At 40.8% G+C, this 24735-nt stretch overlaps 1 protein-coding gene and 1 long non-coding RNA gene across 8 annotated transcripts in view; one reads left to right on the forward strand and one right to left on the reverse strand.

Annotated features, from left to right (window-relative positions):
* Nucleotides 1–851, reverse strand: part of LOC141774452 (uncharacterized) — a 393135-nt gene extending 392284 nt beyond the window's left edge. Inside the window, exon 1 of the long non-coding RNA XR_012595349.1 lies at nucleotides 802–851. This is a non-coding gene — a long non-coding RNA (uncharacterized LOC141774452). The remainder of the gene's footprint in view (nucleotides 1–801) is intronic.
* The window catches only part of meis1b (Meis homeobox 1 b), a 235713-nt gene that overhangs the window by 84902 nt on the left and 126076 nt on the right, over nucleotides 1–24735 (forward strand). Inside the window, exon 1 of one of the 7 annotated variants that reach the window (XM_074647116.1) lies at nucleotides 13811–13918. The exons of 4 other annotated variants lie outside the window; for them this stretch is intronic. The gene's annotated coding sequence lies outside the window, so the exon portion shown is untranslated. Of the gene's footprint in view, nucleotides 1–13810; nucleotides 13919–24735 lie in introns of those variants that run through there. 2 more of the 7 variants (XM_074647114.1, XM_074647117.1) reach the window with 2 other exon arrangements.

Genomic DNA, 24735 nt, shown 5'->3' on the forward strand with positions numbered 1-24735 from the left:
TATCTGTGTCCAGATCAGTTGGCAGATTTCTTTCTCTCTTTCTTTTTCATTCTGGAAGATTTCTTCTTCAGGTTGGAGGGAAAGCGGCCTTCTGTCACGAAACAGTGTGTGTGCTGTGCAGGGTGGAGGGTGGGGGGGATAAGTTGGGCTGCAGAGGAGGTGGGTGGGTTTGGGGGGCAGCGAAGCAGCCTGACTGGAAAACCGTGTTCGGCTATTTTTAATTCATGGGATACCACCTGGCTAATGGTGTTTTTGGATCCGCCGGCTCCCCGCAAGCCCAGAACAGGACTTGTTTCAAATAATCAGGCCTCCACCAAATGCGCTGAAATTATTCATGCAGCCTGCATTACGAGCCGTTGATCATAATATTGGAATATTAAAACAGTTCGGAAATGTCAGGTAGCATTAGGATGCATTGAAGGCAACCCAAACAGCTCATGTAAGTTATATGGAAAAAGTAAGGTAGAAGGTTTTAAAATAACCTATACTACACTATGCACACATAAGCTACTCACACAAAGGAAGTATAACAATATAAATACTAGAACTGTCAATCGAGAAACATTTTGAATCACGATTAATCACATCATTGTCCATAGTTATTTGTGATTAATCACACATTAATCTTTTATCTGTTAAAACTGTACCTTAAAGATAGATTTATCAAGTATTTAATACTCTTATCAACATGAGAGTGGGCAAATACGCTGCTTTATGCAAATGTATGTATTTATTTATTACTGGAAATCAATTAACAACACAAAACAATGACAAATATTGTCCAGAAACCCTCACAGGTACTGCATTTAGCATAAAAATATGCTCAAATCATAACATGGCAAACTCAAGCCAAGCTAGCTTTAAAACTGAGCCCTCTACAACCTTAAAAATCGCAAGTTGCATTAATGTGTTTAAGAAATTAGTAACGTTAAAATGAATTTGCGTTAACGCGTTATTATCAAGTTAACTTTGACACCCCTAATAAAAATATAAATACATGTTGTACAATAATATAAAGACATTAAATCTGAAGAATAATGCTGCAAATATAACCCAGGCAGAACTTTTCTTTTGTCAAACATTAAGAGGCTCTACGGTCTCGTGGGTGCCATTAGAAACATATTGCTGTATGTCCAGTTCTCCCTCCGTGGGTCATAACAACATTGTGATGTCAACATTACAGGAAACGTTAACATAGTCGTGCTGAACTTACAGTAACCAGCAGGCCACTGATGTTATCCTGCCCATTGATTTCCTCCGCGGCCCTAAGTACTGACGGCTTCAGCTTAAGATAGCACGAGACCATAAAAGGCAGATTGACCAAACACAACATCATATGATTATATGAAATATTGATAAGGATGGTCTCCTCTCCCATCAGGCCTTATGGACAAATAAATGGACAACTGACCAGCCCTGGCTGGACTCGAGCAGCTTGTGTAATGAACAGAGCAGCATAAGAGCCCAACAAAGTCTTAAGGCTGAAAGCTTCTGCTGCAGATTTTTCTGATATATTTTCTTTTATTATTTAATGTCTCTCTCTCTCTTTTTTTTTTAAAGATAATAATGCTTTTTATTTATGTGCACACTGGGCTATGAGCCAACAATGTTCCACTCTTATACCATTATTGTTTATTCCATCTTTAGGTTTTTCTCAGTGTTTTAAAATGCAATTTAATAATTAGTATTAGTATAGAAAATAACAAATATTATATGTCTGTTTTAGAGTAAATCAAATATAAATTGATGGACTTACCAAGCTTTTTTTGTTTCTTTTATGGACTTTAATTAATGGAATACATAACTAAATGAGTAAAAGAGGGATGGGTAGATAGAACGAGCTTTTCAAATTACATCACTTTCCTCTAAGAACACAATTTATGTTTTGTTGAGGAGGATGAGAGATGCTGGGCTCCTTAATTATCAGGAAAAAATAGATTTGGGTTGTGATAAAAGGTGCCGACCTGCACGTGAAAATATCTGCATGTACAAACACACTCATGAAGTGGTGGACGCTCACTTTCCCTTTTCATCCAAACCTTCTTTTTAATATTTGTGTTCAATTAAAAGATACTCAGCAGAGATGTCTTATCTGAGATCTTAATTTATGCTGCTGATTAATGAAAGTTCAAGTTATCTGTCGAAGTGATTATCACAGCTGTTATCTACAATTAATCAGAGGCTCCAGAAAAATGCATTATTGTTTTTGGTGAACGGCACATTATCTGTAAAATGTCACCTCTTCATTAACAAAGAAAAAAACAATAGTGATTTCAGATGTAAAACTCTTCACTGCAAAATGTTTCGATGGGTTTTGAGAAGCTTTCCAATAAGGACGTGAGCCTCGCTCCTCCCAGAGACGACCATGTCAGTCTCAAGATCAAGTAAAAACAACTACATTTTGCTCCTTTGACATCAACAGACTATTTTAACTTCCCAAAGAGCGTGATTCATTAGCTGTGCACACATTTCAAACGACAGATCGGGGGGAAAGCAGTTTTTAACAAGCCTTTAGTCGTGGAGGGGAATAAGTGTAAGCAGTCTTCCATCAGCTGCACACATTCCTCTGATGAGACGATAGCGGCTAAGACGTTTATGCAAAGATGCAACCTCACGCTTTCAACTCCCCCAGTCACATGGACGACAACTTTGATGCCATATTAGATGTGAAGCAACAAACTTGATACGGGTATTTACCAACAAAGCCTCATTCTCACTTGTGGGTTGTGCAGAGTAAGAGGATTAGTTTTTCTTTCTTTTGCTGTCAGGGTTTAGGCAAACTACAACTTTTGGATTTAATTGTTGTTCCGTTGTCTTAAACATAAGAATCTGACTTCATGCTATACGACCTGAATGCCACCAATATTAGGAGAGAGTAACGTCGGTGGTGTATATAACCATTTTTAAAGGAATTTGGATGTCTTTTATGTCACCATATTGACTGACTTATATTTTATTGCTGCATTAGTGTGTGTGATGATGCTGTTTTATGCTAAATATTTGGTTGTTTTTAGACCATTCCCTCTTTCTGAGACAAGAAAAGGCTCTTACAAATAACCTACAGAGACCTGCGTGATGGTTGTTGTCTCAATTTAATTTGGGAACAGAAGAAATGCACTCATTACTGATGGCACTTTTGCCCCTGAAATAATACATTTCCAACCCTGTCTCTTACAAAATTACGATCCCATACAACGAAACTGCATTCTCAATTAGGTTTCGAGGGAAATTTATTTTCTCCCAGATTACAATTGCACTTTTAAACTGTTTTAAACACATAGTTAACGATGAAAATTGAAACAAAACAAAAACGCAACAAAACTACTTGGTTAGCTGCAGTAAAAAAAATAGGGGTATAATAACACATTAACGCCACTAATTTCTTTAAAGCATTAACACAATGTGCGATTTTTAGATTGTAGTGGACTCGGTTTCTCATTTGGGCGAGGGAAAAACATCATGGCTATTTTCAAAGGGGTCCCTTGACCTCTGATCTCTAGACATGTGAATGTAAATGGGTTCTATGGGTACCCACGACTCTCCCATTTACAGACATGCCCACTTTATGATAATCACATGCAGTTTGGGGCAAGTCATAGTCAACTCAGCACACTGACACACTGACAGCTGTTGTTGCCTGTTGGGCTGCAGTTTGCCATGTTATGATTTGAGCATATTTTTATGCTAAATGCAGTACCTGTGAGGGTTTCTGGACAATATTTATCATTGTTTTGTGTTGTTAATTGATTTCCAATAATACAAATATACATATATTTACATAAATCAAGCATATTTGCCCACTCCCATGTTGATAAGAGTATTAAATACTTGACAAATCTCCCTTTAAGGTACATGTCGAACAGATAAAAAATGTGTGATTAATTTGCGATTAATCATGATTAAGTATGGACAATTATATATTATTTATCGATTGACAACCCTTCATGGTTTGGCTTAAAATGACTTTGTAAATTAAAATATGTGAATTCTGACTTTTAGTTTCACACAGCACACGGACAGCGGTTCTGTGTTTGTTTGAACCATCCATCAACCCGACGTCCTCCCTACGCGGACTTCTGCAGAATATCATTACAAATGTATCTGTGATACGTCAAAAACAGACGTAATCAAAATATAAAAATGTATTTCACAGTGCAGTTTATTGTATGGGAACGTAACTATCAGGAGACAGGGCTGTGAATTTCACACATATTTTATTTATTTTTAAGCCCCCTATTTGATTTCTGATCCTCATGAAAGTCATTGTCCAATACAATTCCACATTTGGGTTAGAAAGTATGATCAATATTTATCAAAGATTTAATAAAGCAAATTAACCAAAACTGAAGAGACTTTAAAACATGTATCATTATTGTCATTATCACATGCTCCTTTAAAAAAGTTTTTGGTCCTCATTTGTCATTTAAAAACTCTTGGACACCCGCTAACAAAGCAGAGGTAAGAGAGTGATGGCGGAGGATGAAGATTAACGGGAGCGAGGAGGAAGAGAAGAGTTGTTGGGTTGGGTGAGGAAGGGAGAGACGAGGGGGTTGTGGCAGATTTTTTACCTGAAGGCAAAAGCGGGGAGAGGAACCCGAAGGTTCAGCAGGGAACAGTCGTGCCCGCCCCAGTTCCAGGAAGGCCCTCTCCGCTGTGATCCATTATTCAGCAACGAGCACAATTAGCCTCTGTCAAGCTATTTTTACACGCTCCGATAAGATAGATTCAATGTACAAAAGAATGTGCAACGTCCCCCCCCCCCCCCGCTGCTCCCTCCACTTATTTATTTATTTGGCACGTTAATGCGTTAGAATGGTATCGATGTAGCTTTTATCCCTTCACTTATTCATCAGGGCTTTGAGAGAGTTTGTTTAGAGCTGTTTAGTGAGGCATCATCGTCAAAGCTGGAGGGATGAGATACGTTAAGTTGACTCATCTATCTCGATGTTATGATATGTGGGTGTAATTTGCTGTGTTTGAATGCAGATGGTTTGCATTTGAAAATGAATTGACCTCAAGGACCTTAACGAGCACTTAGCATCAAATGCAGAACGTTAATACTTAGCCACACTAAGTGCAGGTGCCCATTTACAGAAGAGTCCTCTCAGGATCAAAAAAAGAAAACTTCAGGGTTGGGATGCCTTGCTGATGATCTCACTCTGGCCAATTAAACTTTAACAGTTTGAATGCAATGTGACGTCAGTTTAACCTAAATAGATTTCAATTTGCGTTGGTTTAGCTTTAACCATCATTTTATCACTTTTTAAAAACTACACTCCTTCTCCAACCAAATGGCAAACACATATTTGTGTGTGGGGAGAGATTATACCTTAACCAACACCCCCAAACCATAGACTGTATATATGAAGCGGACGTAGTCACAGTGACATCACCTACTGTTTTTTGGACTGCCGTTTTGAAGCCTTGAGTTCTGCATTTTGGCCGTCGCCATCTGGTGAATCTGAACTAACCCTTTAAAACAACAAAGTCACACAATAACACATTGATACCATTCTGAAGCTAGTAGACAGTTAGGTTAGCTTAGCATAATGACTGGAAACAGGGGGAAACACCTAGCCTGAGTATTTCCAAAGATGTTGCATCTTGTTTGTTTAATCCGTACAAAAAAATCCAGATGTTGTCAGGTTTCTGCAGGATTCAAGTTAAATTTAAGATTTAACCCTACTCAGAATGCAATTTAATACCTCTTTCACAATCATACCAGGCAAGTCAGTAGAGATGATATGGCCTATAATTATTTATTATTAAATCACTTTTTTCCCAGTACTTTCCATAGACTGTATATAAGAAGTGGACGTAGTCACCGTGATGTCACCCACTGGTTTGTGGACTGCCGTTTTGAAGCCTCAAGTTCGGCATTTTGTCCGTTGCCATCTTGGTTTTTGTCCGTCGCCAAGTACAATTAACTTTTATGAACTGAAAACACACTGTGAAAGGGACGTAAACACGGACAACTCCCGACCAGATAACGCCGTGGTAGCGACCTGTCAATCAAACCCTAAAGCATCCCCTGCTTTATGGTCTATTTGACTCTAAATGGGACCATAATTTACTAAATGAACATCATGCTGTATTGAAGAAGACTAGTAACTAGCGATTGAGACCATAAACTCATGTTTACAATGTTTACTGAGGTAATAAATCAAGTGTGAAGTAGGCTCATTTTCTCATAGACTTCTATACAATCTGACTTCTTTGTTGCAACCAGAGGAGTCGCCCCCTGCTGGATATTAGAAAGAATGCAAGTTTAAGGCACTTCAGCATTGGCTTCACTTTTCAGACCCGGAGGTTGCCCACTGCTCCAAACCAACGGCATCTTTAAATGTGCTACCACCTGGCCTTAAAGGAGCATTTCGATATTTTGGGGAGTATACGCTTATCGGTATTGTAACATTGACTTCACTCTCGTATCCGTCTGTTGAATATGAAGCTACATTGAGCAGCTGGGTTAGCTTTGCTTGGCATAAAGACTGGAAACATCTAGCCTGGCTCCGTCCAGCGGATATAAAATTGGCCTACCAGCACCTCTGAAGCTATTTAATTAACATTTTATATCTTGTTTGATTAATCCGTACTTTATATCGATGTGTAAAAACAACAATCCGTTGTTTTACAGGGGTTATGTGCCAATACTTCTCATCTAACTCTCCACCAGAAAGCATATTTCCAAAAATGAAATATGCTTATTTGCTCAAACTATTCCTTTAAACTGTGCCCAGTATCAGAGCATTTCTTCAGCGTTTCCTAGTTAGCGTGAAGATAATCTCTCTCATCAGCATAACTTCAGTATAGATTACTGCACTTTATCATTATTCATGAGACTGTATTGTAATAGGGAATAAATGTATGATAAGGTGAGGCTGAAGAGCAGAAAGTGCCTCAGCTCGCTCCACATTTCAGAGCTTTATGTGCAAATTCCAGACTTATATGTACAACATAATTCAGTCCAAATTGGCTCACCTGCCAGTTTCAAACAGGGAAAGGGAAATATTTTGGCTGCAACACTGTTTTACCAAATACACTGGCTCCTTGTCTCCTTTTTCCGCCCAATTTTCCCCAATTTACTTCATCACTTCCTCTGAAAAACTTTGTATTTGGTCACGGCTTTGGGCCTCGGGCAGTCTTAGCTTTTTCTTCTTTGCTCAGCGTCATACACTCCCGCTTTAATCGGAGCATCGTTTTAATCTTAATAAACGTTAATTTGATGAGATAGCAGTTTGGGAGCTCCTCTATCTATGATCTGCTTTGATATCCTGGATGTTTGGGAATAGATTACCCGCATATATACAGTACGTTTACTGTATAACACAGCTGCTTTACTATCTGCTGTATAGAGAGGGATTAGTTTCAGTGAACACAGTACAGGTAAGGAACTCAAACCAGGGTCTTGAATGAGGAAATCCAAACAGGCCTGGACTAAATCACTCTTACTTTCTAGGGAAATGAGACTTGAGTCGCTCAAACCGTTGAATTATTAGAGCTCAGAGTTTTTCCTGTGGGTTCGCAAAAATCACGTCTTGTCCTCGTGTATCCACGTTTTTCTTCCTCCGATGCAAATGAGCCTTCTACGGTACTTCTTGCATGTCAAATACTGATTATAATTGCCGTGCACGAATGCATGTGATATACATTCAGTCATGTAAGATTGATGCCCACGACCCGACTTGTGAAGCCGGGCGTCCAGCGCAGCGCTACTTTCAAGATGAAAAGACATTGCCCTGGTCTGTGCGTTACGAGTGATCTTTTCAGATCGCATGCTGCCCTATTAGCATGAAACTAAATACGCAACATGATTAGCTCTCATTAACATGAGGTATTTCTTAACAAGGTTGTTAGCGCATCCCAACTGCGGGCTTTGACCCCTCGTTGCAGGTGCTGTCATTGCACCAGATCAGGCAGGTAATTAGGCTACTTAAATGTGTGTGTGGAGGGGGTATTAGTGGGGTTCATTAGCCCACCCTCCCTCTTATCCACCCCTTTACCCAACCCCAGTTGATCTTTACAAGACCTCCCTCCCCTTTCATTCTTCGCCTCTTCTCTCTTATCTCCAGCAGCATTACCCCTGACCCCCTCCAGCTTTCTTATTCCCCCCCTAGTGGTGGGGTGGGTGGGGTTAGGGGGTGTGTTCGGAGGTGGACGGGTGCATCCATTGGGGGCGGCTGATCAAAGCCCCGGGGATCCCCAGGGAGGACATTTTCAGAGGCAGGAGGGAATTTAAACAGCGGTCTAAGCCAGGAAACCAGAGCTGAGGTGAGAGGCGAGGGGGGTTATTGTGGCTGTTTCTAACCCAGGAGAAGGGCAGCCTCGTCTTTAATCCCCCTAATGAGGGAGGGGAGCTCACCAAGGCTGCTTTCACCTGTAAAGGGTCCTAATGTGGTTTGCATGGTGATAACCCTTGAAAGCTATTGGCTTTTTTTTTTTTTTTTTTTAATAAAAAAAGGGCATAAGAAGTGTGAGATGTGAGAAATCTCTGGATTTGTAAGAGCAGCGTGAAGCGTATTGAGGATGACAGAAGCATCAGAAACAACAAAGTGGTCTCCAGAGGCTGACAATATCCTGTGTGTGTGTGTGTTGATGCATGTGTGCCTGTCTTCTGAGCTTTTTTTGAAAGTGCAGGCCGTGGTACAGCTCCCTGTACAGTATATATATATATATGTGTGTGTGTGTGTGCGTGTGGTTTTGGCCTGTTGTGCGTCTGTGTGTGTGTCCGTGTGTGTTCCGTCACGTCAGAGACATGACAGGCGCGAACGCTGATTCAGTCTGGCGGTGGTAGCGTCTGAAAGCGCCAGGGAACCTACCGGGAGCAAATGATATTCATTGGTCTTAAACGCTCGGGTTGGCTGGCCGGCCTTGTTGCAACCGCTGGTGTCATGTTACATTATGACCTGAAGATGACGGGGGGACGACACCGCTCCAAAAAGAGGAGAGAGAGGGAGGAGGAGGAGGAGGAGGAGATGCAGGCAGGGAGGGATGAGGAGTGGCGGCTGCTCGGCTGAGGTCATTTAATCCACAGTTTGGTTTGTGCATTTTTAGACACGAGTAGATATAATCTAGTTTATATCATTTGTTCTTTGCTGCACCCGATGTATTTGCTGTATGTGATCTAATCTAAACAGGTACATGGGAACACAATGTTATTATGGACTATTCATTGCGTGCTTTTTGTAACTTCAGAATATCTCGAAAATTACATCTTTTTTACTTTTTAAAAATATAGAAACGGTCATCCATGCTTTCATTACATCCTGTTTAGACTACTGTATCTCAATCTATTCCTGTCTCACCCAACACAACCTCCCCAAACTCCAGCTAGTTCAAAATGCTGCAGCAAGAGGACTCACATAATCCAACAGAAGAGTCCACATAACACCAGTTTAACATCTCTACATTGTACGTTTGAACAATTTTTAAACAATTTTAATGATTACTTTTAAAGCACGGATGTAGTTGGCCCCCTGATTATATCACTGACCTACTAACCCCTTACGAGCCTGAATGCAGCCTGAGATCCTCCGACAGAGGTCTTTTAGTTATTCCTAGGTCAAGGCTAAAAACCAGAGGAGATGGAGCCTTTGGGGTCACGGCCCCACGACTCTGGAACGACCTGCCGGAAGAGATCAGGCGGGCTAGCTCTGTTTTGTCTTTTTAATCTCTTTTAAAAACACACTTTTTCAGAATTGCTTTCTCTCAATCTGTTATTCCTCTGCTATTATTCTACTTGTTGTTTTTGTGTTTTAGTACTTAATACCTAGCTTGTAATATTTTACTGTATCAATTCTATTTCTATTTATTACCTCTTAATTTGTGTTGCTTTTATGTCTTTGTAAAGCACTTTATAACTTGTTTTTAAAAGGTGCTATATAAATAAAGTTATTATTATTATTATCTCAACTCAAGCAGTAACTCTGACACCGACTCTTCAACACGTCTTTGATTCTGAAGATAAGATAAAACATAAATAAAGCCCGTGTGGGGAAACGTTGCGTCAACAGGGGGTGCTACGCAGCAGTTCAGTGCTTCAGCTTTTGAGAAAAATTTCAACACAGCAACTATTTTACTGGTTGCTTATACATATGGAAGCGTTTTACTTTTAATCTATCTTTAGATTGTCTTTGCATCTGTCGTGCTTTTTTTTTTCCACGGGTGTGTCACTCTCTCCCTTTCTCCTGCTCTCTTTCTGTGTGTTCGTGCCGAACCAAAACATGGTTTTGAGGTCCGTTTGAAGTGTCTGGTGTCTTCTGCATCTCTTTTCGGAGCCTAACCTTGGCTTTTATATCAAAAGATTACATTTTCAGATACGATTTATTAGCAGGGTGTGCACAGCGTCAACAAAGACGCTGCCAACATCTGTTTGAAAGGAGATTATTTAATAGTTGTGATCAAGTAGAATAATTGTTCTTTTTAGTTTCAGCATTACGGGGGACACATGTGGATTAGGGCGACTGCAAGAGGGGAAAAAAAAAATCTAAAATGAGTGAGCATCATTGTTGAAACAGAAAGAGGAAAACTACGCAGCTCGGTTGGAAACGAAACAAAAAAGCATCTGTGCCAAAAGAAGAGAAATCTTTATGAAGACCAAACAATGGTGTCAAGCTAAAACAAAGGCAGCGTTTATTGGTTTGTGGCACTGAATGGCAGAGGTTTGATTGTGCACAAAGAGGGAGAGGGGGGGACAGCTGTGTGGCTTTATAAAGACGAGACACTGAGATCCTCCATTGTCAGTCCATACCTTGGGCATGGATCAGTTTTGACAAAGCGCCATTATTCTCCGTCACCTTGCTTGTGTGGTCAGATAATGAGGATGTTTTCACAGAGAAACAGACTGAGAGATCAAGTCATCAAATAAAACAATGTCACTGTGGAGCCAGTGTTCGGAGTTGCTGTTGTAGGAAGGCAGAATGAATGGATTTGTCTCCACATTTTGTGTGGCGATACAGTTTTTCTGTGGGTTTGTTTGTGCCTTTGCCAATGTTGACAGGCTCGGTTTCATTCCCGGCCTTGGCACGACTTTCTGCCAAAGCTTCTGCTGGAGTCTATTAAAGCGTTGCACTGCTGGACCTATCGCCCCGCGATTATCAGCTGTACGGATCCAGACATAGAGAGAGAACCAAGTGGGATTTCTGGGAGAATGGAAGGAAGTATATCAAGAAAATAAAAGTTTTAATTGACATAGAAAGAAATTGTTTCCACCCTTAAAATGTTTTGTAAGTAGGTATAGATGGAGATAATTCAGTTTTTATAGCTGCGCTGGACAACTTTGCATGTTTGCAGCTCCAAATGGCAATAAGAGAGAGTTTGAAAAAGATGCTGTAATGTGCTGCAACACTCACTGCTGCCAGAGTATAACAAAGGGAAGAGAAATACAAATTATCTGGATGAGTTTTGCCACTTTTAAAGTGTTATTTGTAAGTTTCGATTTGTCAGTTCCCATTGGAGAGCTCTAAATGCCTCTAATTTAACTTGTTGTTTTTCCATGCGCTTGAGTCTCTACTTCTATACTTCCAATTCTTTCACTTTTACCATATTTCCCTTCACTCTGGCAGATTTGACCTCTGCCGCGACCTCTAAATCAGTCAGGTGGATGAGCTAGCTCTACAGCTAGCACCGCAGAATCCCCCTCACACAGTCTGTGCACGTCTACCGCTAGCCGTTAACCCGAGCCTCTCCTCTGCGCTGCAGCTGCGCCAACATCTGTGCTCTGTGTCTTCTTCGTCCGCCCCATTCCCTCCAATAACCTGCCATCCCTCTGATGGGTATGAATAAAGGAGGGAACAATCTGGATACTCTGTTACACAACATGCCGCTGGGACTGAACACATATCAATAATAGATTTACCAGCATTCACCATCTCCACAAGTTTCTTTGGCATCGTATTTTGTCAATGGGGACAAAGTATGTATAAAAATATAAAGTATATAAATCCTTTGGTGAGCGTTTCTTGGGTTGGCCAGACCTCTGTAGCTCACTCCTCAACCCTGCTTGAGGCTAGCGGCTCAATGCTACATTAGCTGCTACTAGCGTAACACAGCTGGCGATCGAGTTGCATTGAGGGTAATGAAGGTGCCAGGTTTTGACAAGGAAGAAGGAGGTGGGGAAAAATGTTGATATGTTAAAAACAAACAAACCATTTATCGTGGAACAGTTCTTTAACAGGAAAGATTCTCCTAGATTGTTTTTCAACTTAAAATATCACCCACCGCAAGTCTTCTGCCGCCTGAAGTTGGTTTCAGTTGGGTGTTTCGTTTCTAGAAACAACTTCCAACTCCACCGGACTGCCTGTCATTCCAGCAGAGAAACGGAGAGTCTGAAGCTTCTCATGGCTTGTTTGCTCTGACTAGCACCCAGTGTTAGCCAGCTAGCTCAAAGTTCAGTTCACACGGATTAAAATGAACTAGTTCAGGTTCAAATTTTTTCATTTTTAATTAAGTTCACAGTCCGAAAAAAGGAACTCACATTAATTTCTTAAATTTTTTCTGTTTGGTTTTAAAACTAGTTGGATGCTATGGTGTTAAATTAGTCTCGAAACTTGTGTACATAAAAACAAGGCATGCGCACGTGATACAGAACAGTATCCATGAGCAGAAAAGCATCCTCGCCATGGATGTATAAAGAGAACGATTCTCGGGAGGGAGCATTGACTTTTGAGGCTTGGGAGGTGGGGATTGAATATTTCCGCTCCTTTGACTGCACTAGCCATGCCGGCGTGCCAAGTGCCGTAAATCCTCGGGTGCCGCGTAAAACACAGGGCGAGTTCATTAGTTGCAAACGGACACGTTCAGTTCACCAAAAAATTATCACGTTCAATGAAGCGCGTTCATTCAAAACACTGCTAGTGGCTCTACGTCGCTGTCGATGTTACACTGAGCGGCCGCAAGTTCTCATTCCCAGGGCGTCAAAATACTGATGACCCTTGAGCGTTGGTATGAGACAAACTGGTCTTTCCATTATCTACATTGTAAACCCATCTGCGGCAACAGTAAACGCTCAGGAAAAGGGCTTTGGTGACGAAAGAGACACACAGGGTGGGCGGGAGAGGAGGTGGATGGGTCCAACAAACACAAGGCTTTCATCCAGGAGACCACTGTTCATGTCTTGTGCGTTACGTTTCACTTTCACTTTACAATCAGCTGTCCGTTTGTGTCCCGTGTTCACAACCTTAAGTCACATTTTCACTGTACAAACGTAGCAGTTTTAAGCCCAACCCTGTTGTTTTTTCCGAAACCTAACTAAAGCGGTTTTATTGCCTAAACCTAACCTAAACCTAGCAAGTGTTTTTGTTTAATTCACAACATTAATCATGTGTTTACTGAAACCGAAAAGTGACGCGGAGGGGTCTGACAATGCGTCAGTATATGACGACTTGGTATGAGAATTTGCTGGAGTGGTAAGTCAGTCTCCCCGTGTCCCATGACCCCCTGCGTCACACACTACGTAGTCAAACGTAGCCATGCGTCCTACAGTCATTGTTCCCTCACTTCTCTGTTGCACTTTTTGAATATCCTGTGATACAGCAGTATTTGAGGGTGTAGGTACCATTTAAAGTCACGTGAATTAACAGCTGAGCTTTTATTGTGAAAGCTGCTGTTAAATCCTGTTTTGGAAATCTATTATTTGTTTGTTAAGAGCCAAGAAAAGCACAGTCTTACCCTACATGATACTGCACTTGGTAAGGTTACAAGCTGAAAAATCCCCTCCAGTTGCATCTTGGCACTGCACAAATTGGCGTGTAGGCGGGACCATGTTAATATGGTGTGAGCCTGCTAATGGCTTTATGATTGGATAATTAGAGGAAGGTGGGTAATTAGGAGAGTAGTCTGTGCTTGGCTCCCTGTTGGAGTGAGTAGGAACAGGAAGACTCCCTGCTGGCTGTTGAAGGGTGTTTATGTGTGTGAGCGGGTAAGTGTGTGTTTTTGGATGTCATTGCTACCGGCTAATAGTATAAATCCTCGCTGTGCCAGTTTAAGATTCCAGACTTTTAAATAGGGTAGTGGTGAGTTGAAGAAAACTAGAACCTGTGGAGCATGCTGGAGGTGTAGCTAATGCTGTGTGATACAAAAGCTTGTGAGAGTGGAAAACCTTGTGTTCAGACAGTAATGTGTGCAGATTCAGTTCATAGATAAGGCAAAACTTTCTGGGTTTTTACCTTGGCACAAGCTCCTGCATTTAACTTTTATATTTTATGTGTTTTTATTTTTTGTCATACATATATTTATTTTATTATTTCTAAAATTTGAATTGTTTTGTGATGTTTTTGGAGTTTCTCTCTGAGGAGCTGAGCAATATTAAGAGGGAAGACAAAAGATAAAATAATAATAATAAAAAAACAAAACAGGGCTGTCAATTGATTATAAATATTTAATCGTGATTAATTGCACGATGTCCATGATTAATCGCAATTAATCACACATTTGTTATCTTTTCAAATGTACCTTAAAGGGAGATTTTTTCCAGTATTTAATACTTCTTATCAACATGGGGAGTGGAAAAATATGCTTGCTTTTTGCAAATATATGTATATATTTTATTACTGTAAATCAATTACCAACACAAAACAATGACAAATATTGTCCAGAAACCCTCAAAGGTACTGCATTTAGTATAAAAGAATATGCTCAAATCATAACATGCCCAACAGGCAACAACAGCTGTCAGTGTGTCAGTGTGCTGACTTGACTATGATTTCGATGAATTGTGGGGTACCCATAGAACCCATTTTCATTATTTTTAACCTCCTTCCCGATAAGCTAGTATGACATTGTTGATACCAACAGATTCATTAGGTTTTCCAGTTTCATATAATATCAGTATCTTCGCTCTAGCTTTAAAAATGAGCCCGCTACAACCTAAAAATCACAAGTTGCATTAATGCGTTAAAGAAATTTGTTTTAACGCATTATTATCATGTTCAATTTGACAACCCAAAAAACACAACTAAACCACAAAAATACTATTCAAACTTGCGCAATTTAATGGTCAAATGTTATTCCTTATGGTACCAAAATCATATTCAGTGGTTGAGACTATTTGTCTTTTAAATAATAATGCAAATTACCACATGACGACATCGCCCAAAATCGAGAAGCACTTTTCAGAATAAACTGATCTCCTACTGTACTCCTCCTGATGAGAGGATGAGTCAGGAAATTCTCCAAATTTTGCAGAATTTTACATTTTTCACTCCTTTCGGTCCCCTCCAGTTCACCGGTCCACCCTGCTGCTTTAAGAGCGTGTTTTTAATCTTTGAGAAAATGACTGTGAAGCTAACGACTTCTCCCTCCGCCCGTCCACCATCTCCAGACATCATTAAAGCCAGGCTATAGCTCCAGGCTGCACATGAACCCCTTCTTCAAACTGTACACTTTATCCATAAATTCAGCTATCTTCCCTGAATTATTCAAGCAAATAGTGGGGAAAATAATGGAGTTCACTGAATCTTACTTACACATAAAACTATTTTAATGTTGATTTGAATTTTTGAGGCTTTCTGATGCGGCGAGGGAGGGGGTTAAGTAGCACACGTGGCCTCCTTTGCCTCAGTCCTGATCGGGGCAGGGGAGGATGGGTTGGCTCATAAACACATTAGCACAGTCTGAGGGTGGTAAATAAATGCATTTTGCTTTACACAGTTTTACACATACAGGAATACAAACACATACAGGTTTGAATGCAAACAGTTGATATCAAAATAGAGTTTGAGCATGTGCTCTTTGTACAGTCATTTGAAAATTTCTACATTTTCTGACAGAACATTTATTTGTGACAATTGCTGCCTTATAAAACGAAAACGAAAATTATCAGTAGTCCAAGAAAAGTTCTCTCATTTCTACACAAGCTGACAAAACAACTTTATATCTAAATATTTACTGGACGTGATCAATGTGGCGTGACACGGCAGGGCTCCATCTCTCTCTGCTCCATATGTTTAAAGGGGACGAGAGGGTAAATGTATTAATGCCCCCCACTTGATACCCTATCAGAAAAAGGCTGAATTAACATTAGTTGCTTACTTACCATACCGTAAGCCTCGGTGTTAAATCATTTACTCCCTTCGGAGTGGGTAAGGCCATGCAACTTTTATCGCGGGAAAAGAATCAGAATTCCCCGGAAAGGAGAAGGGTGGCTCATGCATAAATAAAGCATACAGTACATGTTAGCACTATAACCTTGCTCAGGGGTTTCGCTGGAAGCACAGAGCGCATTACTGAGAGGTTTTATGCGGTATCATATAAAGGCTGTGAGCCCATGCTTTATAACGGGGCCCTTGGTGGAGTGGGGCAGAAGTAGAGGAGAATGCATCGGAGGCAAACTCAGGAACTTGGGAGGACACACAGGAGAATGTCCTTGGGTCATACACACCAACACACTCCGGCGTATTCCCGCTTGTGTTTACCCTCTCTCACGGTCTTGAATATTTATTTTTTTTGCTTTCAATAGCCAGCCCTGTCTCCTACACAATTACGTTCCCATACAACTAAACTGTTTTCTCAATTACATTTCAAGGGAAATGTATTTTCTCCCGGATTACTGTCGGTCTTTTAAACAGTTTTAAACATGCCAACGTTGTAAACGTCCGTTCCATTCTCGTGAAGGTGATATCTCAGGAACGTCTGGAGGGAATTTCTTCAAATTTGGCAGAAACGTCCAGTTGGACTGAAGGATGAACTGATTCGAATTTGGTGGTTAAATGTCACTGTGACCTCGCAAAACACAATTCTGGCCATAACTCAAGAATTCATATGCTAACTTTGACAATTTTACACAAAAGTGATGACATTTTGGACAGACATAGTTGTAAACTGTAACTTTACTGGTTGGCACAGGCATAGAATCGGAGAAACATGGCGGTCGGCTCCGTGGAGAGGGCCAGCTACCTATGTATATATAAATGGATCATTCTAAAGTAACAAAAACTCAACGATTCTTGTTTTCAGGTGATAATACACTACAGAAAACAATTAAATAATATTATGCTCAATCTATACAGCCGTCTTTCCTCTTTTCTCTGGATTTTAATGGTCATAAAAATGACAAATGGCCGACCCTATACACTACAAAACATGCTTGTACTGTATACTACTAATTTACTTCACCAAATATGTTTTAGAGGAAAAATTATTCTGCCTGGATTCACTTACTTTACAGAATTACTGCCTACCAGTAGTCTAGAGCGGACAAAGACTGGCTCTCGATAGAGCCAGTCTCATTTTCACGTCGGCCACCGTTCTCCTACACGCTTGGCGCACAGGAGAAGTTTCAGTTGATTGTAATCTGCCACTTCAGCGCTGCTAAATGCCACCAAATCCTACACACTGCACCTTTAAGTCCCATAACGTTTAAGCGTTTTAGCATTTCAACTAGAAACCAGAAATGAACCTTGTGCTCCCCATGCAATAGAAGCACTGCACTAATATGTTTCCTTTGACATCGCAAAATCACATATTTGGCCATGCTGGTGATGTGAATTTGCAAAAAAAAAGGAACAATACACCTGCTGTGTTTGACCTGCTTCCTATAAACAGCTGTATGCATCGGCCATCAGGTTGCGGTTAGCTAAACTGCTGCCCAATGCTACTACGGTAACGGTTTGCATGATATCTTATGAAAAGTTATTCTTAATTTTTCGTGCATTTTCCTACGAATGTCCAGCAAAACGTGTCAATTTGTGCACATTACATGCATACAGTCTTTTCAAAATAAACTTCCATCTTCACAGGAAACAACCTGATTAGGTTTAGGCAATAAAATTACTTCATTAGGTTTAGTTAATGATCATGGTTTGGGTTAAAATAACTACGGAAGTGTGACAAATAAATCAACGTTGACTTCTGGTATCACGCCGGACATGAACAGCGGTCTCCTGAGCAAAAGAACCCCCACCTCCTCCCTACACTGCGTTTGCCGCACTTTATACTTCCTGGTTCACAATTACATGGATTACATATGTATTGGTTTCGTGGGATATATACAAATTACAGTGCATTACCTTTCGTAGGTATAGCTACTAACGGTGTATGAGAACAGCCTGCTCTCTGTCCTTCCTGGCAATACAAGTTCTATTCATTCCCTGCTCTTTGGCAGGCTTAGAGACACTCCAATATGAAAAACTGAACATGGCTGGCGTCATGAAAATCAAATAAACACACAAAATAGATGTTCAGATTTAGATCGACTGCAGCCCAAAAATGGCACTCGTGGTTTTCATGTGCATCTGTGAGCGACGGATGAGCTTGTAACTTTTTTCTGTTTTTTTACCATTTAACCCCGTCGTTCTCTCCACGTGTATATCTATATGGATGTATAAGAGGAGAGAGAGACGAGGGACAGGGTCACAGGAGGAATGGAGCGGTGCATGTGGGAGGAGTGAGGGATAGACTAGCTGGGGTGTAAAGAGCAGCGGAGAGGAGATCACAGCAAGGTGGAGAGGAATGAGGCCCAGACGTGAGAACTAATTTGACACATTTGCCCAGAATTCCAGCACCGTCTGCCACTATCAACACATTTACCCTCTTTGTCTTGTTATCGAGGGAGATGAGGCCTCTGAGGTCTAGCATAGGTCAGAAAAGGCAGATCAAAGAAGGTGCTTTTCCAATAGAGGCAGTCATCCAACGGCACCATCCCTCTCTCTCTCTTTCCATGTGAAGAAAGAGAGATAAGGATAAAGAAAAGTGAGCCTGACAGTCATTTTCCTGTACTGGGCAGGGGGTAAAATGTGAGTACATTGTATTTCACCATATCGGAAGCATATGAGGTCTTGCTTGGTTTCTGTCTGCCGTCTGTTTAGGATCACGCCGTGTCTTTATATCTGTCTGAGTTTTTTTTTTCTTCCCTGTCTGAATGCCTGTGTTTTACAGTGTCCATCATTTAAAGGAGCCATAACAGCATTCTCTTCATTTCCTTTTTATTTTTATCACCTCTTGCTTCAGTTTTAAAGTAGAACACAGTAATGATGAAGTCCATTTAGAGGCTCTTTTAAGAAAGATAATCACTGACTTCTGTCCTGTCTGATAGGAATCCAGATGTTTTTGATTGGAAGCTACCATATCCAGCTTTTTGCTTTGAGTCAAGTGTCTCCTTGCACCACCCCCCTCTCCCCCCCCTCTTACTGTACGGTTTGGTTCCTGCCACAACATTTGCAATACAAACCTGAAGAGCTGTTTACCTTGAAATGACATCTAACCTCAAACCAAGGTGACCAGTATTCACGAGGCAACCACCGGCGCTGCATCAGCAGATAGGAATTCATTCACTTTGCGTTGACATGTGTGCATTTTGCTTTTGTAAGGCTGGAATTATGACCTACACAGAGAAGGATATTAACAGTAGGTCCTGCACATCAAGCATGCAGATTGGTTGATCCAACTTTGGTCGGCGTGTTCGAAATGGCAAAGAAAAACAACAAAAACAAGAAAATATCTTTTCGAAAGTCGTACAAGAAAAATACCCACTCAAATGTTGTTCTAGCTGTTTTCAGACTGCTTTGTTGTTAGATAACACAGCTAAGTCCATAACAAATTACATCTCAAAATGTCAGAAACATCAATATGGGATGTACAGAAGGTTCTGGACAGACACGTGTTTTTAAGTTTTTATTTTTTGAACAACAACAATATTGCATGTTGATATCATAACAGTGTTTAATGACATTGGTGCCATCTCGTCATCATTTTGTCTTGGAAAAAAGATCATTGACGAATATATCCCGTCATTAACGATATCAACACTGGAACCAACCAAGCGACGTTGCCATCCGCAGATGGCTAAAAAGGACACCAGGCTAACACGGTGAAGGCTCACTGGAGCAGATTCCCTTGTCTGGGATAAAGCTCTGTACCACCAAATTCTTTAAATAACAGTTTAAAATCTCTGTGTGTTATCTTGTGTAGACATTACTCTGTTCCATTATTAAGGAACTTAAGCAGAAATATGTGAGCTGCTGGTGAATTCCATGACTGATTGCATCCAGACTAAAATTGGAGGGGCTTTGTCGCTCCACCTCCATGTTCTCACTAGCCGAGTCTCCTATTAGCAACCTTTGTCTCCCGTAATGAGATATTCACTGTGAAATGTTAATTACTAAACACAGGGCCGAGTGGCTTCCAGTGCTGACCCCATTCTGATTGAACTTAATAACAATTACTGTAGTTCTCCGCAAAAGTGGGTTATGAGAAAATGAGGTTGTACAGCGGCAACTGTTGAAACAAAGGAAAAACCCGTCGTCCAAGTTTTTTTTTTTTTTCAGTTTAGAGTTAACATCTATAACTAAGTCTTAACGTGACAATCAGGATGAGACAGGTTGTGTTATTTTGTCAGTTAGGTGCAAACAATGTGATGATATACAGGACTGACAAGATTGTGTTGTTTGCGTAACAAATATTAACATTCCCGTATGTGTGTGAGGGAGATAGAGATAGAGGATGTGTGTAGGTCTTAGTGAGTGTGTGTGTGTTCACTACCAGTGGAAGATCGACAGCTATTTTCTCCTGTTTGTATGGCTCTAAATCCACACGTATCTGCATGAATCCGGCCCTGTGTGCTTCTTAATGGCAAAGACCTTCTCTGTTGGCTCAGCTATGAATAACAGTAATTGTTCAACCCACTCCCCGTCTATTCCCTTTGTGCCCCTGCCAGCTGGCATCTGGTGCCCGCCGACAGTAATATTCACCCTCCACCCCTGCCATCATGTCGCCTCCCTCCACACATACACACACACACACACACACAGTGACATACACACACAGTGCTATACGTCTGTGATCACGTGACCCTCCAGCTGTGTCCACGCGATTCCTCAGTCACAACATAAGCTTAGATGACGCTTAGTTACGATCGTACTCTCATGCATATACAAAGACGTTCACATCTACAGTATAAAGTGTGTACGCCCACGCATGAAGAGGTCTACTAAGGCTAGTGTAACACCTGTAAATACACAAACATGCAGCTACACACAACCTTTTTTACACAATGCACGCACACACACGACACACAGAGCTCCCCTCCCCGTCCTCTCAACCCCCAGTCCAACGTTTTCCCAAATGATCTCATCAGATTAGCCCCAGATTGCTACCTATTACAGCCTCGCTACTTATTTAGCAATTTAGCTAGGGGGAAAATTGCCCCCCGCTTGATGGCTAATTTTCAGAGGTGACATTTTGCCACATTGGGCTGCAGCGCTGAGGGGCCGGTTGTTGGATAGACAGGGGGTCCAGTTGTAGTAGAGCCATTAGGACTTAATGATCCCCTCTGACTTGATTTACTGACAGGAGTCTTCACATTGTAACAAGTGTGGACAGAGCAGTGTGTAAGGTGAGGCGGCTGAATGGTTGGCGCTGTATAGTTGCTAAGACCAAATCTGGCTCAAGCTCTGCGTTTTCTGGCTTAATGTGTCTCACTCTCGTCCTGGTCATGTGATATGAGTGCTGTTATGGCAACAGGTCTAAACATTTTCCCAATGGGCTTTCTTAAGCAGCATGTGCTACTCTACATTGTTCAACAATCGCAATCACACATTTTTTTATCCTTTCAAAATGTACTGTAAAGGAAGATTTGTCAAGTATTTAATATTCTTATCAACATGGGAGTGGGCAAATATGCTTGTTTTATGCAAATGTGTGTATATATTTATTATTGGAAATCAATTACCAACACAAAACAATGACAAATATTGTCCAGAAACCCTCACAGGTACTGCATTTAGCATAACAAATATGCTCAAATCATTACATGGCAAACTGCAGCCCAACAGGCAACAACAGCTGTCAGTGTGTCAGTGTGCTGACTTGACTATGACTTTGTATTTAAACAAGTGTTAAAATGTAAGCAAGTCATTTTCAAAGCAAGGTCATATTAAAACGAACAAACAACCAAACAAAAATTACAGGTGCATCGGTCATGATACGGCATAAAAATAGTTTTATGTCGCATGGAGGACAGTTGAAAATCATAAGTACTATGTACAGATGGTTCACAATTACTGCTAATCAACATGGACATCTGCATGTTTCCATTAATGATTTAATCACCTTAAAGGTAAAGTCCTTTACTTGTGTTATTTGGTTTTACATGTGCATTACCTAACTTAGGCTAGCAGCAATGTGGGTTGATTGTTGTACATTTCACTTCTACTGGCCTGAACGTCTAGTAACTTTTACCCCTGACAGTGGTTAAAGTGGTGAAACAAACACTGTTCTAGTGGTTTGATCGCCTTTGCAGCCAGCCACACTGAGAATATATTTACCCCTGATGCTGTAAGGTGCATTGGCTAATGGCATCTGCTGCACCAAATGGGATATGTTATGCTGATGTGAAAGTGCATCAATAATCCCTGGTGAGTTATGAACTGACCATGATTATGGCCCTGCAACTGCAGGAAATCCGTTTGAGGCTGTAAAATATAAAACCATGACATTATAAATATGCAGGCCGTTAAAAACAGCCAGCTGACATTGCCAAAAATAACCCTGACACACTGTCCAAGGCAGCAATATGGATTATCGTCTAATGCAATACAATTCTCTTTATATCTTTCATGATCTGGAAAACTCCCTCTGCTCTCATTTATAATGAATGGAAAAACCTGATGATGTCCATAGCGGGTGGCTTTATTGCTGTGTGTGTTTGTGTGTGTTTTCTCTATTGCCTTTGAGATTATTTGTCGATGAGGATCATAGTTAGATTTAGAGAGTCGGAAAGATAGAGGAACAAATGCAAAAGCATGCATTCAAACCTCAACAGATATTATTATCACATGGAACGAGTGTCATCTCATTTGACAGTTGAACACAGGGCATCACAGAACTGAATATCAGTCATTTAAATCCTGCATGAATCAGCCATAACTCTAGTTTGTAATGTAAAAATCATTGTGAAAATTGAAAATCATGCGCAAAAGTTATAATGCTCTTACAGAAAATAATCCTCATCCATAAAAATGCAGGCAGCAATGAAACCTATTAATACAAATATATTTTTAAGCACAAAAAGTTTTGCTATGTTAAATCAGGATATCACAAATCTAAGACGTTTCCAATCCAAGACTATTTTTTGTGCTAATTTTATGAAAACTTTGGCAGCAGTGGAGCATTTGAAACTCACTGACAAAACAAATCTCCCCACGAGGTCCATTTAGTAGCTATTCTGGATTTAACCTGAGTTGGAATGGAATTGCAAATTTTTAAATCTCTATTTCTTTGAGCACTTTTAAAATGTGACTTAACACCAGACTGAAAAGCAGCATTTCACTGCCTCCTTGGGTTGAAAGGTCCAAGTCTTTTTCAGAAGTGTGGTCTTGTACACCTGAGACCACAACCGACAGCGATGCCATGATGTCCTGGAGTACACTGCTACACAGTATGTGATTTTTAAAAAATGTTAACAGGGGGACGGAAGCGGGTTGTTTCATTTGCCTGCAATTAGCAAGGCAAACCATGAAACCCTCCCCCTCCAGCTATATAGTACGATATAGACGAAACTGACAGAAGGGCGGGACTCCGAGAAAAAGTCCCAATTACAGATCCGTCTGTTTCTTCAGCACCAAGGACAGCGTCATGTATATATCAGTACACAGTTAGGCTACTGATATTTCAGAGTCGTGATCGGGGCTATAGATTTTAACTTTCACAAACTTCGGTTTGATAAAGGATCAATGAGTCAGGCAGACTCGTGGGTACCCATAGAACCCATTTTCATTCGCATATCTTGAGATCAGAGGTCAAGGGACCCCTTTGAAAATGGCCATACCCATTTTTCCTCGCCAAAATTTAACATACGTTTGGAGCATTATTTAGCCTCCTTCTCGACAAGCTAGAATGTCATGGTTAGGATTCCTTATGTGTTCTAGTTTCATATGATGAAAACACATGAGTATATATATATGAATACGAGTATATATATATATGAATATATGAGCCCGCTACAACTTAAAAACCGCAAGTAGCGTTAATGCGTTAAAGAAATTAGTGGCATTAAAACGAATTTGCATTACTGTGTTATTGCATTATTAATGCGTTATTATTGCGTTATTATTGGACTAACTTTGACTGCCCTAATTTAAATGAAAGTTCATTCTTGATCTTGGAAACGACACTAGATAAAACAATCTCACCACAAGGCCCAAGGTCTTTTAAATGCATTTTAAGCACAAACATCAAGCTTTGTCAATGAGTTTTGCAGAGTGCAGAGGTTGGAGGGTAATTCCTTAATCATCTGAAGTCCTACTTGTCCCCTGTGAATGAGACTGACGACAATGAACGACAGAAAAACAGAGAAAGTAGCATCCTTTTTGCACACTGATCATCTGGACTGAGGCATTAGTAGATGCAAACAGCAGCATTATGGCTCTAATGATGACCAATTTGAGGACCCGTGAGGACCCCAGCTGTGTCCGGGGCTAGACATATTGGCCCATGATGGGCTAAACCAAGCCTATTTACCCATGCTCTTTCTCCCCGGCCTGTAACAGCCAGCCACACGCAAACACATATGCATAATGGAGAAATAATGGAATCTTCTAATAATTTGTTTGGACCAGGGAGGAAAGCAGAGGGACGGAGAGTCTGAGGCTGGCTTTCTAAATGACATGCCCCTGTGGCCTAACACGATTAGAATTTAAACTATGAGACCGCCGAGCCCTTCTTCGGGGGTCGAGATGAAATATTGAGATTGACGCCGTGGCTTTTGCTCTCTTCCCGGCTTCCCGCGACATTCCCTCACTC

The sequence above is a fragment of the Sebastes fasciatus genome, chromosome 9, assembly GCF_043250625.1.
Source record: "Sebastes fasciatus isolate fSebFas1 chromosome 9, fSebFas1.pri, whole genome shotgun sequence".
NCBI classification, from domain to species: domain Eukaryota; kingdom Metazoa; phylum Chordata; class Actinopteri; order Perciformes; family Sebastidae; genus Sebastes; species Sebastes fasciatus.